The sequence below is a fragment of the Notothenia rossii genome (assembly GCF_949606895.1).
Source record: "Notothenia rossii genome assembly, chromosome: 3".
Taxonomy (NCBI): Eukaryota; Metazoa; Chordata; class Actinopteri; order Perciformes; family Nototheniidae; genus Notothenia; species Notothenia rossii.
Window position 1 is genome coordinate 59,864,321 of NC_136901.1, and position 16,022 is coordinate 59,880,342.

Sequence of the window (16,022 nt, forward strand, 5' to 3'; positions counted from 1 at the left end):
ATCTTGCATCAAATGGATGTAAAAACCGCTTATCTCCATGCTCCCATCGATCGGGATATTTACATGGAACAACCTGAGGGGTATGTAAAGGAGGGAGAAAAGCTTGTCTGTAAGCTGGAGAAGTCGATTTATGGCTTAAAGCAATCTGGGCGTAACTGAATGAGATGTTGCACAAATGCTTAACGGATGACTATTTCATCAGGAACCAGGCAGACCATTGCATTTATGCAAAATAATCTAAAGAAGCAAAAGTAATTATTGCTATCTGGGTTGATGACCTTATCATCGCAGCAAGCAACATCGAGTGTCTAGAGAAAGTAAAAAGCATGCTTTCTAACAAATTCAAGATGAAGGATTTGGGGAGGGTAAAGCACTTTTTGGGGATGGATTTCAACCAGTCGAATGACTGCGTTACAGTATCGCAAAGTAAATATGTTTCAAAGATACTGGAACGTTTTGATATGAGCGAGTGTAGGGTGAGAGAGACACCTTGTGATCAAAAGTTGGACTACACCGAAGACGCGCCCAAGATGGCAGATGTGACGATGTACAGAGAGGCTGTCGGCAGCCTTATCTACCTGACGACCTGTACACGTCCAGACTTGTGTTTTGTGGTTGGAAAACTATCACAGAATTTTGCGGAACCTTCAGATGAACATTGGGTTACCGTGAAACATGTGTTGCGTTATCTCAGGGGGACCTCAGATAAACAGCTCTGTTTCAAAAAGAGCAGCGAGCAACTGGGTCTAGTGGCATATAGTGACGCTGACTGGGCTGCAGATACAGGCGACAGACGCAGTACGACAGGGTATTGTGTGGGCTTGACCAAAGACAGTTCACTTGTCTCTTGGAGAAGCAAGAAACAACCCACAGTAGCATTGTCGACATGCGAGGCTGAGTACATGGCGCTTGCTTTAACAATACAAGAGGTGTATCTACTTGGAGCAGCTGCTGGCAGGTATGGATACCTATGTGTACAGGAAGACAGTCATCAATGAGGACAATCAGGGGACGATGGCATTAGTCAGGAATCCGGTGTGTAGGCAAAGGTGTAAACACGTGGACATCAAGTACCACTTCATCAGGTCTACCATAAGGGAAGAAAAGATGTCTTTGATTTATTGCCCTACGGACGACATGGTAGCAGATGTCATGACTAAACCTGTGTCCAAAATAAAACTGAAAAAGTTTGCAGTTGCTATGTTTGGTGCATAAAAAAAAAATGTGTTGAAGAAATCCACATTGCAGTGTACCATGTATTCCATTTGTTTTGTTATAAATATGAACAGATGTACAGAAGCACATAAGTAATAAGTGGGAGTGTTAGAATATGACATAGATATATGTATATTGTATATGACTTATATTATTACTGTGCACCACATTGTCTATGTAAGTAGCTGCGACTACTAACTGTGTTCATTGGTTAGCTGCTGTACCACATGATTGATGATGTCACTACCTAGGGTATAAGACCATTGGAAGTCACGCCCCTTCTCTGTCTGTCCTCAAGCCTCTTGAGATGTGTGCCTAAAATAAATAACGCCGTGATGAATGGCTAAACTTGAACGACTGAGATTATTCACCTTTCTGCTGCAGGAGACAAAAGGTTTAAGTCTAAATCTGCTAACACTTTGTATACTGCAGGGTAGCTTGTGGATTTACTCCAGGTGGAACTAAAGTCGGAATTAACACTTGATTATATTTCACATCATTCATCCACATCTGTAAAGTAACTAAAGGTATTAAATACATGGAGTGGAGGAAAAGTACAGCATGTACCTCTGAACTGTAGTGGAGTAGAAGAACAAAGTAGCAAAACATTGAAATACTTAAATAAAGTACAAGTATCTCAAAATTGTGCCCAAGTATAGTACTTGTTGAGTTTATGAACTTAGTTGCTTTACACCATGTGGCTATAAAGATAGAAAGACTAAGCCTTGCACAGAGGCACGAAAATACATTTTCAAAATGCTCAACAATGCTGCCAAAATTATAAACTGCATTAAAAATAAATGCTTTTATATATTTCTATTAGATGTGACTCTTTGGCGTTTCTGTTATTATTAACACTGCTGCTTTAGTTGTTCTGACTGCTAAAATCCTCTGTTATTCCTAATTTTAAAGCCAATATTCCGTGGGGTGGGGGAGCCGGGGGCTCGGATCCTTGTCACCTTTTTCATACAGATGAGTTTGCATCCCGAAGCCTCAGTCACCTTAATTCATGTAATAAAAACATCTCAGGTCAGTAACACTCAAAGCTAAATGTGCAATACCATGTTCAGCTATGTTACTATTTATAATGTTTCTGTTGTTACATCAGAAGATGTACATATTGAAATGATTTCTTAACTTACAGTAGGCTATTTTTTACAATGTGTTTTGGAAGGATTTATTAAATTACTATGAATATTGTCATTGTTGAAGGCTTTTAGAGAAGGGTGAACTATAAGCCTGAATTAAATAACATTTTATACCTAAAAACATAAAAGCCACAATAAATAAATCACAATTATTCTAGTTATTTTTAACTCCCGTATTGCTTTCAACCCACCAGCTTTTATGGTGTTGTTACGTCACTAACTGTAAGCTTGTCACATACAGTCTATGGTCACTCAGAGTAACCTACTGTTAATTTAGCTGCTGGAGAAGAAAGATCAGGGGGGGAGGGGGGGAGAGAGCTGTGGTTGATGGGCCATTAGTTGTGTAAATACACAGCTGAGAGCTGCCGTTTCATTCAGACTGTTTAAAAAACGGTAACAACGGACTATTTTTCTTAGCGGATGCATGTCAATTTAAATCAATTCATACAACTATTTTTTAAATCAATAAAAACATTTTCTAAATCCATAAAAGCATTTAAATTAATATTGGGAGTCATGTCGTTACTTTGTTGAGAATGTGGCCATGTAATAAGCGGGATAATTTGCAGCGACTTGTTCCTTATGGGGAAAATAACACCCGTCATGTGTGTGTAGAGGTGTGTGTGGTTAAAACACTTTCATGAAGTGAAGGAATTTCCTTCTATTAAACAGCTGTGGGCAGCAGTGAGTGTCACGGACATTAATTCATAGATCAAGGCAGACTGGTGCACACACTCTCCTGTCCTGCCAGGCGACACGCCTGTTCTAAGCCGTGTCCCTCACTCCTCACATCCCAAGCATCCCCAAAAAGTGTATTATGTTGTTACATCTCAGATGTTATGTTTTTAGTTGTGCTCTGTCTATGTTCAGTGATGCAAACTTGTCACCTTTCGGCGAAATTCGTCGTTTTGAATCCAAAATAAGTCGTTTGTGTGATTCATGTAGATCTGCAATAAAAATATTGTTGGGATATGGGGGGGTCTGGGACCCGGAGTAATCTGCGGCCGTGAGCTGTTATGTGCCATCATGACACGACAATTTAAATCAATTCATACAACTATTTTTTAAATCAATAAAAACATTTTCTAAATCCATAAAAGCATTTCAATTAATATTGGGAGTCATGTCGTTACTTTGTTGAGAATGTGGCCATGTAATAAGCGGGATAATTTGCAGCGACTTGTTCCTTATGGGGAAAATAACACCCTTCATCCAGATGAAGATCCCTCCGCTACGCTTTGGGATCCTGATCGACCGACGAAGCTCCATTAAAATATACATATTTTTGGTGAATTACTGAGTTTAGGCACGTTAATAACGTTTTAATGAAGTTGAATACAGTATATTCCTATGTGTCAGTGATTTCATGTCAATTCGGCGAATATAAACATAAATGATCGTGGTGAAGATGATGATTAAATTAGGATTAAAAATCTAGAGCCGGGCTGCATTTCCTCGCGTTCGTTTTTTTCGAATAACAAAATTATTTTGAAAAATAAAAACATGGTGATGTTTTGTAAATGATTACATGTCTCTTATTTAGCACAGAGTATGATATCCGTGACAAATGGATCTTAACAAAGTTCCGCTGTACATCCAGCGTACTGTATCTGACTTTATTTCACATGAGCTCCAGTGTGGAACCCCACTGCACCCCCTGGTGGATCAATGATCCATTGCAGCTGGCTTCATTATAATTACATGTATCTATCACGGGGGCGGTCTCAAGTCAAGCTGGAGGTTTTCCCTTGAGCGAGGGCAGATCACGTACCAATCACGGCCCTCACGTTTTAAACTGTCTGAAATGAATCGCTACATCTGTATGTTGAAAGATTAGTTTAATATCATTTTTTTATTTTGCTATGAAATTCTTAATGAAATTCTGAATGAAAGGCTGCGCGCGAGGCTGGTTTTTCGCTGGGTTGAGTCGTGTGGGTTTTTGAGTGAGATGTAGCACAGCAGCCTGTCAGTTTACTCTTGCTAGGTGTGTTTGGCTATTATCATTTATATGTATCTGCAACAATGGATATCAGGAAGTGGTTCATGAAAGGAATATGGTAACTCAGCGCCAGATGCAGGCACATTAGAAGAAATCAGTTACGTTACCAACGTAACTGATTTGCCAGGGACAAGGGAGGCTGGCAATCAATTATATTTTGAAGAGAAATTGACTCAAGCCGGCTCTCTCAAAAACTCCGGCTCTGTGCGCAAGCAGACCGCTGCACACGCTATCTGCCTCGCTCAATCTCTCTCTCTCCCTTTCTCTCCATCGCTCAACCTCACTCCACCCTGTGTGCACTCCTCAAGTTTGCCTGTGTAGTGCCGAGGATCTGGAGTCAGAGGCGGTGCAAGGAAGGTGCAGAAATAGTCATTTATTAACAAGCTGCAAGGGACATGTTGTCGGGTCGCAGCCCGGGTCGACAAGAGAAAGAGCCAAGAGGGCACACACTATATATAAGTCAACACATAAAATGTCCGTGCGGGAACAATAGCCGCAACTGTAGTTCCCAGTTGGAATTATGAACCAGTAGTTAAATACGTGGTCACCACACAAGCACCCCCAGAATTCAAACAGGGCAAAAATAAATCCTCGTGCCCGTGGAGGAAGCACCACAGGGGCCGACGAGGGTGTGGTCGCAGGTGAGGACCGGGCCACAGAACGGGCCGTGAAAGGGGGCCGCAGGAGCGGGTAGGGGCCCTAATGTGGGCGAGGGCACCCCCACCGGGAGCGGGCCGGAACGGGCCGTCGTAAGGGGGCCGCAGTAGGTGTTGAGGCGTCCCCGGAAAGCAAGAGAGCAACCCGGCCGCAGGCAGACGTGCCGCGGCGGCGGGCATGAAGTCCTCAGCAGGCGCTGAGGCGTCCCCGGGAAGCAGGAGAGCAAACCGGCCGCAGGCAGACGTGCCACGGCGGCGGGCATGAAGTCCTCAGCAGGCGCTGAGGCGTTCCCGGGAAGCAGGAGAGCAACCCGGCTGCAGGCAGACGTGCCACGGCGGCGGGCATGAAGTCCTCAGCAGGCGCTGAGGCGTCCCCGGGAAGCAGGAGAGCAACCCGGCCGCAGGCAGACGTGCCGCGGCGGCGAGCATGAAGTCCTCAGCAGGCGCTGAGGCGTCCCCGAGAAGCAGGAGAGGAACCCGGCCGCAGGCAGACGTGCCGCGGCGGCGGGCATGAAATCCTCGGGAAGCAGGAGAGGCCAGACAGGGTCCCGGAGCGTGCCACCCATGGGCCGATGGAGCATGGGCGACGTCCGGAACTATCGAGGCGAGACGTGGTCCAGGAGTGCACCACCCAGGCATCGATGAACGTGAGTGGCGTCTGGAACCGGCGTCGATGTGGTGAAAAAGGTGAGAATGTCCACATGAGGTCAACCGGCTGGTCGAACCTCCTCTCCGGCACCAGAAAAATCAAAACCCGGCATTTCGAGAAAGGAAAACGGGTTCCTTTTGCCGTGTTCGGCTCCGTCCAGGAAACTTCCCAAGACGTATCGGGGTCACCAGTGTAGTGCCGAGGATATGGAGTCAGAGGGGGTGCAAGGAAGGTGCAGAAATAGTAATTTATTAACAAGCTGCAAGGGACATGTTGTCGGGTCGCAGCCCGGGTCGACAAGAGAAAGAGCCAAGAGGGCACACACTATATATAAGTCAACACATAAAATGTCCGTGCGGGAACAATAGCCGCAACTGTAGTTCCCAGTTGGAATTATGAACCAATAGTTAAATACGTGGTCACCACACCTGCATGCTTGCCCAAGTTGGCACAGCGTTACAAATGTGCCACAAAACCAACCAATGGATGCAGCCTATAATAAGACCGTCAACAGCCAATGGCAAAGGCTGTTTTCGTAAAAACAATTCACTAGCGCCTCCCACAGTTCAATAAAATTGAACAGCAGCAATGTAGATATCAGAGCCAAAGGACTGGGATGTAGCTCGTGGGTCAACAGCTTCTCTTACTCCTGTTGTCCTGGGTCATTTTTGACCCCAAAAGGAAATCTATTGCTGTCAAATATAGGTTTTTAATTCATCAAATGGTCTGAAAATTATAGGGGTTGTTCAATACTATGCTCTTGACGATTAAAATACATTTGAAGTAATTTCATTGAATTATGGGTGTTTTATTGTATTTTATAACACCTTAAGCCCTCTGGGGTCAAAAATGACCCCGCAGGACAAAGTGGAGCAATGGGGCACATTTTTTCATCATAATGCTGCAACAACCCCCTGCCTGCTCCTCGGAGCGCACACACACACACACACACACACACACACACACACACACACACACACACACACACACACACACACACACACACACACACACACACACACACACACACACACACACACACACACACACCTTTGATGTATTGGATCAATCAATTGTCAAGTCAAAAACAAACAGGCCTTTTCTCACAAATGTTGGGGCATTTCACATTTTATTCTGAGAGAGTCAGGCAGCAAAATGAGGAGGCAGAAACATTTGACTGTGGAGGAGGTTCATGAGCTAATCTTTAACCGTGTTATGGAGGAAAAATCAACCGATGAGGAGGATTCAGGGTCAGAAGAGGAGGAAACTCATGAAGAGGTGATCGATGTAAGTTACAGACCAAATTCTTCCTCTGAAGAAGCCCCCACATCGCCCACTTCTGAAATGGAGGAAAATGAATATGAAGAGGTAGAATCAGAAATGGAAGAAGTGTCAGAAGTGGAGGACCACACTTATTTTGAGGAAGTGGAAGAATCCACTGATGAGGAAGAATCTGAGGAACAGGACCCAGCTGAGATGGAAGAATATTTCCAATCTAAGAAGGAAAAAATGATCTGGTCTTCCATCCCTCCCAGTAATGGATGTCGCATGGTAATAGCAGAGAGAGCAGCGAGAGAGACAAGCCGCCAGGGTCCAACCCTGTATGCAAAGTCTCGTATTGAAGACATAAAGTCCGCTTTTTATCTGTTTCTGCCCAAGGCCATCGAAGAGTCAGTGCTGAACATGACTAACAAGGAGGGGCAGCGTGTTTATAGGAAAAAATGGAGAAAGATGGATCAAATGGACCTGCAGGCATACGTGGGTTTGTTGGTTCTAGCTGGAGTGTACCAATCCAGCAAAGAGGCTACAGCAAGTCTATGGAATGCAGAGTCTGGTAGGGCAATTTTCCGTGCTACCATGACAATTAAAATGTTTCATAAAATCTCCAGAGTCATAAGATTTGATGACAAAGACACAAGAAAAGATCGCCGGGCACGAGACAAACTTGCTCCAATTCGAGACGTTTGGGACACGTGGGTGTCTCTCCTGCCAATAATGTACAATCCAGGCACTAATGTGACTGTCGATGAGCGCCTGGTCCCATTCAGAGGTCGCTGTCCATTCAAATATGCATGCGATGCCAGGTCAAGCTACGCATGGAATATGCAGATATACACTGGCAAACCTGCTGGTGGGATGTCTGAAACAAATTAGGGCATGCGAGTTGTCCTTGACATGACAGAAGGCCTCCAGGGAAAAACGATAACCTGTGACAACTTCTTTACTTCACATGCCCTTGGCCTGGCGCTGCTGAAAAGAAAGCTGTTCATGGTGGGAACTGTAAGGAGAAATAAACCTGAGCTTCCCCCTGCACTGGTGTCAAAAGCCGACAGGGCTCGTTTCTCATCGAAGTTTGCTTTCACCGAGACCCATGCTCTGGTGTCCTATCTCCCCAAAAAACAGAGAAATGTTCTTCTGATGAGCACTCTGCATTGGGATGCAGCTGTGAGCGACAGGGATGACAAAAAGCCCCAAATCATCGAAGATTACAATCATAACAAAGGGGGTGTCGATAACCTTGACAAGGTATTTCACATTTATTATTCATAATGTTAATAATATTATTTATGGAAAGGATAACGCATTGAATTTGTGTGTAGGAAATAAACATACATTTCTGTATATGTTTTGGTTTGTTTATTTTGTTTCAAGGTTACCAGTGTGTACACGTGCAAAAGAATGACAGCCCGTTGGCCCCTAGTTGTCTTCTTCAACATTCTCGACGTGTCTGCATACAATTCCTTTGTCCTGTGGTCTGAGATCAATACAGCCTGGAATCAGGGGAAATGCAACAAGAGGAGGCTGTTCATGCAGGAGCTTGGACGACAACTTGTGATACCTCACATCCAGCGACGTAAGGTCAGCATTAAGCTTCATTTATGTTGCTCTTCCTTCTGTAGTGTCCTCACAATTTGTGCTTTTTGTATTTGCACTGGGATTTATTATAATAAAGTTTGACTTGACTTGACAGGTTCTTCCCCGCACGCCAGCCGCTGCCAGTTTGGTTATGGAGGTCCAGCAGATCTGCTCCAGCTCTACCTCTGCAGCAGCTACCCGTCACCCAGCTCCAACTCGCCCAGCTCCCGCTCGCCAAGCTCCCCCTCCTGAACCATCACCCAAAAGGAGCAGGTGCAAATTCTGCCCTCGCCAGATTGATGTCAAAACCAAGAAAATGTGCCAAAGATGCAATGCATACATCTGCAAAGATCACACCATTGTTACCTGCCCTGCATGCAACTGAGGGCATATTAAATGTGTAACACAGAAATGCGTGAGCTTTCCACTTTAAATTCTTGAAATAACAGTCAAGCAAGACAGGGTCAAAAATGACCCCAGAGGGAGGGCACAAGGTGTGATTATGTGTTGTCATTAAAAAAATATAAATTATTCAAAAAGGGCATCCTTACTAAACTTTGACATATACCAGTCTCCGATAAGACAAATAGTCACAACACCATGTTCAAATTATTAAATAGTTTCATTTATATTTTAACTCAGAAAACGGTAACATTTCATATAAAAAACATATTTTGGCCCTAAATTCCAAAACAAAGGGAAAAATGTGTGGTATTGAGTTGGACTGAAGCAAAACTAAAGGTGTAACACAAAATGGATTGACATTTCATACTTTATGCTTGAAATAAGAGTCAAAAATGACCCCAGAGGGCACAAGGTGTGATTATGTGTTGTCATTAAAAATATATAAATTATTCAAAAAGGGCATCCTTACTAAACTTTGACATATACCAGTCTCTGATAAGACAAATAGTCACAATACAATATGGTCAAATTAATTCATTGTTTCACTTTTTTTTTATCAGAAAATTGTATAATTTCATATAAATAAGGGTCTATCGGCACTAAATTCCAAAACTGAAGGAGAAATGTGTGGTAATGGGTTGTACTGAAGTAGAACTAAAGGTGTAACACAACATTTATTCACATTTTATACTTTATGCATTAAATATCAAACAAGCCAGATGGGGTCATTTTTGACCCCAGAGGGCACAAGGTGCATAGTAATCGGGAGGACATTACAAGGTTAAAGTAGCCATTTGTCCATCAGTCAGTGGGCTCTCTGTGTCTGGGACAATGACACTATAGTGGCCATCAGGAGAAAATCCACTGTTCTCCCACTCAATCTGAGGAATATCCACATCCTAAAAATAACAGAAATAGAAAGCCTCATTTATTTGCAGTATTAATCATCTTGATAGACAGCAGCAGTAAGGTGGGCACTTGTGGCTTTTGTATGCTCCTACTCATTTATCTTTCTGTTTTCACATACTGTAACTCCTTTTCTAGGAACATAAGCCTTAAACCACTGCCCATGTTGTTTAGTAAATGTTCATGGCTCTTATTCTGACCTACACTTTTGTAAGTCACTCAGCTAAACATGAATTGTTCCCACATGTAATGGTAAGAGAAATTACATTTTCTCAGCAGGAAACATTTCTTATGCATTTGACCCATCCAAACGTGTGCCATACAGTATAACTGTTTTACCGCTTTACCTTGCTGTCAGATAGCCCTTTCTGACAGGGAACTGAGGCTTTATAGCCACTTTATGCTCTCTTAAAAGGGTGCTATGTGCTGAAAATACAGGGGAAGTTTCAATAGAGTTGGTAGGTGTTTGCAAGAGCATGGATAGCGGTTTCAGTTTTTTAGTGGCTGAGAGATCAAGACTATTGAAAGCACTGAAGTCGTAAAAATTGGACAAAGTTACCTCCATGTTGTCAGAAACTGGAATTGGGTGATGGATTCGTCCCAGCTCCCACAGCTGATTTGGGGTCATATGGCCTTCTGTTCTTATAGGATGATTTGCCCAGCCACTGCGGAATGTGTCCAGCTCATCTTGTAGCCGTGGCAGGAACACATAATGGCAACAGAAGAGGTGTGTAGTATTGCAAATGTTGAGGAAACCCTCTTCTTCGAGGTAGTGTAGAGCATCATAGTAGATGACTAACAGCTGTCCACATGTCTCTCCATAGCCTCTCTATCCTGGACAATTGCAAGTTTACCAGAACATTTTAAAGTTAAAGGACAGGGAATTGCAATATCTGGATTTGTGGCAGATTTGACATGGAATTATTAAGTATTTATAAAAAACAACTGATAATGTAAGATCTCAGCAGTTTATTTTGTTGAGAAAAGGTTTCCATCAACAACAAATGCACACAAATGGATTTTCTTTTAATGCAATCCAATGATCTGCTTGTTCAATGTGTGTATTTCTTTATCTAATGATTGTCAGTCCAAAACAAGAGATATTTTTGTAACATGTTTCTAAAACTATCTCGTGTTATTTACAGTACACACTAAGACAATAGGTGTGACATACAAATGTAATTCAACACACACTGCCCAGCAAAAACTCTACACATTTTTATTTTTGCAGCAAGGAAGAGATTGTTTAATTTGCATGATGAAGAGATCACAGTTCAGTACCCTTTGACTATCATAAACTCAGAGGAATTTTACCTCACACTATTGCAAATAACAGTACTGCTTCTAGTACAGGTATATGTGTAGCAAACAGTACAGTTCTGCATGGCAGCAGTGAGATGGTGTTTTTCAACTAACAATCTCTGATCTTTTGGACTTACCGTTGGTTGTGAACACTCTTGCCGGATATAAAGCTGCACCTTCCAGTGCCACGGACTGTAAACATGAGGATCAACGTCCACATTTTCCACCCCCTGATCAGCTCGTACCCTAAAATACACCAACACTTACAACAAAGACCACATTAAGTGTTGGTTTCAGTGGCAGCTTCCCCACTGCCTCAGGAACTATTTACTTAAGAGGGAAACCAAACTTCTCGACAGATTCTTGGAAGAAGGCCCGCAAAGATGACAATGTTGTAGCTGTAAGTTACAAATACAATAAGTTACATTTTCAAAAGCATCTGATATCATCTTCAATTGAGGACATGTGTGTTCACATGGGCAGTAACATGAAAGAAGCACTACTAAATCAAAATGTTATGATGAATAGACCTATAGTAAAATATGTTTATATTATTAGTAAATTATAATACTTTTATGAATGAATCTGTCCTTAAGAGTAAAATAACTTACCGGATTAGTTTATGATTTGTGCCAATGTGCATCAAAGACTGGGGGCATGGAACTGAGTAGGTTCTTCGAACAATGCATCCTAAATTGTTCATACGGGATATGACTCCGACGGTGTAAACACGGTGCAAGGAAGCTCTAACCCGGTCACACTGGACCCGCAGTCCTTGAGCTTGGAGAAGTGCTTTCATCATTCGATATCCAGAGTGAGGCTGCCTTGATTTAATGTCTCTCACACACTGGTCCAATTCCTCATCTGTAAGGGTGCTGTACAGTTCCCTGAGTGAGAAATCAGACTCAGCCATGCGTCGGTGCACTGTGCGTCTTGAAACCCCCAAAAGTGCAGCTATGCATGGGATAGACAGATTGAGCTCCAAAAGGCTGTGAATATACTCCGGAGAAATGACCATTCTCGGTCGTCCAACTGGTCCTTGCTCAAATTGCACAGTTTTAATGTATTGCTTACTTTTTTCTTTTTCCACGTTTATAAGCCTATGGAGTTCTCTCGTTGCATCTAACACAGGCAGAGAAAAAGCTACCTGCCTGGACATAGCATTTAAGAAGACCAATTCTTGTGTGCAAATAAATTCTAAGTAGTCCAAATCCAGAGGCATCTGTCCAACAATATGCTCTAAACGAGAATAGAGACGTCCCAAAATATGATCAAGCAGTAGTTCCTGTGAGAGGAAAATTAGAAGGAAGGAAATCAGCTGCATTACTGAACAAAATAGAAAATGTAAAAGCTTAATTTTGCCAAGATTTTAAATGCAATCGCCTCCACTACAATATCTTGAATATAGTTATAGTTTTTACATCACTAAATGTATCTGACAGCTTTAACATTGTAAAGGTGTCACTTTGGACTCTGGGTAATTATGACAGCATTTCCTACTATTTTGAGAGTTTTAACAAACCAGACCTTCATCTATTATTGGATAAAAATAATCAGCACATTAAACCATTATGAAAGTTATCATTATTTAGGTCATTGTTCAAAATGAGCTCCAACTGTCACGGTTTGTGAAACAAGCAGGACCCAAATGCAGAAGAGTAGTCTGCGGGACCTCCAACGTGACAAGATATGGAGTTGGCAGGACCCCCGGCAGACGAGTTGTCTGCGGGATCCCCAACGCAACAGGACATGGGGTTGGCAGGACCCCCGGCAGAAGAGTAGTCTGCGGGACCTCCAACGGGACCAGACATGGAGTTGGCAGGACCCCCGGCAGAAGAGTAGTCTGCGGGATCCCCAACGCAACAGGACATGGGGTTGGCAGGACCCCCGGCAGAAGAGTAGTCTGCGGGACCTCCAACGGGACCAGACATGGAGCTGGCAGGACCCCCGGCAGAAGAGTAGTCTGTGGGACCTCCAACGTGACAAGACATGGAGTTGGCAGGACCCCCGGCAGAAGAGTAGTCTGCGGGACCTCCAACGTGACAAGACATGGAGTTGGCAGGACCCCCGGCAGAAGAGTAGACTGCGGGACCTCCAACGGCACAGGACATGGGGTTGGCAGGACCCCCGGCAGAAGAGTAGTCTGCGAGACCTCCAACGGGACCAGACATGGAGTTGGCAGGACCCTCGGCAGAAGAGTAGTCTGCGGGACCTCCAACGGCACAGGACATGGGGTTGGCAGGACCCCCGGCAGAAGGGCAGTCTGCGGGACCTCCAACGACACTTGAGTGGGTTGGTTCGCCAACAGAACCTGGAGGGCTGGCGTCGGACGGACAGCCAACAGGAGACGAGGTGCTGGAGTCGGCCGGTATGCCGACAAGACACGGGGAGCTGGCGTCGGACGGACAGCCATCAGGACACGGGGAGCTGGCGTCGGACGGACAGCCAACCGGAGACGAGGTGCTGGAGTCGGCCGGTATGCTGACAGGACATGGGGAGCTGGCGTCGGACGGACAGCCAACAGGAGACGAGGTGCTGGAGTCGGCCGGTACGCCGACAGGACTCGAGGAGCTGGCGTCGGCCGATGAGTCAGCAGGTGACGAGGAGCCGGAGTCGGGACCATGGTTACTGGAGCCGGCACTGAAGCCGGGAACATGGCTGTAAGGTCCGGTTCTGGAGCCGGAAACATGGCTGTAAGGTTCGGTTCTGGAGCCGGAAACATGGCTGTGTGGGCCGGCTCTGGAGCCGGAAACATGGCTGTGTGGGCCGGCTCTGGAGCCGGAAACATGGCTGTCTGGGCCGGCACTGGAGCCGGAAACATGGCTGTAAGGTCCGGTTCTGGAGCCGGAAACATGGCTGTAAGGTCCGGTTCTGGAGCCGGAAACATGGCTGTAAGGTCCGGTTCTGGAGCCGGAAACATGGCTGTAAGGTTCGGTTCTGGAGCCGGAAACATGGCTGTAAGGTCCGGTTCTGGAGCCGGAAACATGGCTGTAAGGTCCGGTTCTGGAGCCGGAACCATGGCTCTTGGGGCTTGAGCTGCTAGCTTGGCCTTGCGACTCCTCCTCTTAGCAGCCGCCTGAATACTCCGTGGACCTCCTTAAGCCAGACGAGTTCCAGAATATGACTCCTGGACAGGAGCAGGAACTGGGGCAGAAGCATGGGTTGACTGCAAACGGAAACCACCGAGGCGTATGGTGCCAGGTTGGGAATTGGGAGGCCGGGAGCTAGCATGCCTGGGGCTAGCAGGCCGGGAATCACACACAGGGAGAATCTTTGAAATCCAGCCAGGTAAGAACTTCACCATACCTGGTTTCTCTCTAGCCATCTGGCGCGCCTCCGACAACACAGCCTCCCGCTGCTGATCTCCGGGTGCTCTCTTCCATCTATCCGAGCAGTTAGACAAAAAAAAGGAAACATTTAATAATTCCGACTCGAACGGATCTGCTGGGCCCATTTCTTGGTCGGTTCGTACAATCACAGTTTGTGAAACAAGCAGGACCCAAATGCTGATATAAACTGAAACTTCCTTTATTTCAAGGCTATGATATATATATATATGTACAATGACAAACAGAACACTCACCGCAGAACTAGTCAGGGAACAAGACGAACCGACCAAGACAGACAGACAACCCAGAACTTAAATACACACAAGACTCAATCACACAACAAGACACAGGTGAGGAGGGAGGAGAAAACACAGGGGCCCAGGTGAACATAATCAGACAATTAGACACACCAGGGAAACTAATGACAAGAGGAAAAACACAGGGAAAAGGACCAGACAATAACCCAACGGAAAACATGACATGGAAAATAGCAAAAACACCCAAACCTACAAAACTATAAACGTGACATAACAGGAGAATCGTGACACCAACTACAACAGTTAGCTGTCAACCCTTTTACATTAATGCATGGTAATGATAATAATAAAAACAAATGATATCATATAATAGTATATCTTTCTTCTACTTTAAATATTTTAACAACATTTTCCGGATTATTCTTCCATTATTTTGTTAAGCTAACTTTTACTGAATCAACACATTCAAATAAGGGTCTTTTGTAAGAAAGATTTTGTACAATGCAGCAATAGTAATTGTACTGAAGTAAATTATCCGAAAACTTCATTCAGCACGATTACTTCTAACAATTCATGGATGTTCTTACACCGCCTTTAACTAGTCAATTTGACTTATCCACACACCCACCCACCCACCCACACCCACCCACCCACCCACACACACACACACACACACACACACACACACACACACACACACACACACACACACACACACACACACACACACACACACACACACACACACACACACACACACACACACACACACACACACACACACACACACACGGTAACGTCGCTATTCACTTGAATGATAACTACGGAGCTTACTGACAGAAAGGCACAAGGCTACATCACTCATTTAGCTAGCTAATGTAATATACAAATGATGTCGAGCCCTCACTGCTTGTAAAATAAAGAGCACAAACTGACTACTTCCCCGAGCTTCGCTGTTCTCCATTTTTCTCCCGGTTTTTTTTGATCACATGACTGACATGCCTTGCTCTGATAGGCCAGAAGTCGGTTTGATTGCATTCGGGCTCGATTGCTTATCCTGTCTGAGTAGCCCGGATGATACTGCATCAAATTTTTTGACATCGAATTTTTGACATTTAATCTTTTGACATTGAATTTTTAAACACCACATTTTTTGACGTCAAATTTTTTTCAATTGAATTTTTGGGATCTGAATTTGAACATTCAAATTTTTTTTACTTGAATTTTTACATTTTTATTTCACATAGGTGAATTCGGAGCAAAGAAAATTCAGATATATGATTTTCAAAGTAGTTATTTT

At 44.2% G+C, this 16,022-nt stretch overlaps 1 long non-coding RNA gene across 1 annotated transcript; it reads right to left on the bottom strand.

Moving 5' to 3' along the window:
- Window positions 1–9,252: 9,252 nt before the first annotated feature.
- On the bottom strand, window positions 9,253–14,967 carry LOC307032393. The gene is made up of 6 exons (XR_013806237.1): window positions 14,720–14,967; window positions 14,443–14,519; window positions 11,748–12,421; window positions 11,274–11,534; window positions 10,394–10,668; window positions 9,253–9,827 (listed from the first exon to the last, which is right to left on the bottom strand). It is a non-coding gene; the product is annotated as an uncharacterized lncRNA (long non-coding RNA).
- Between the last annotated feature and the right edge of the window lie 1,055 nt (window positions 14,968–16,022).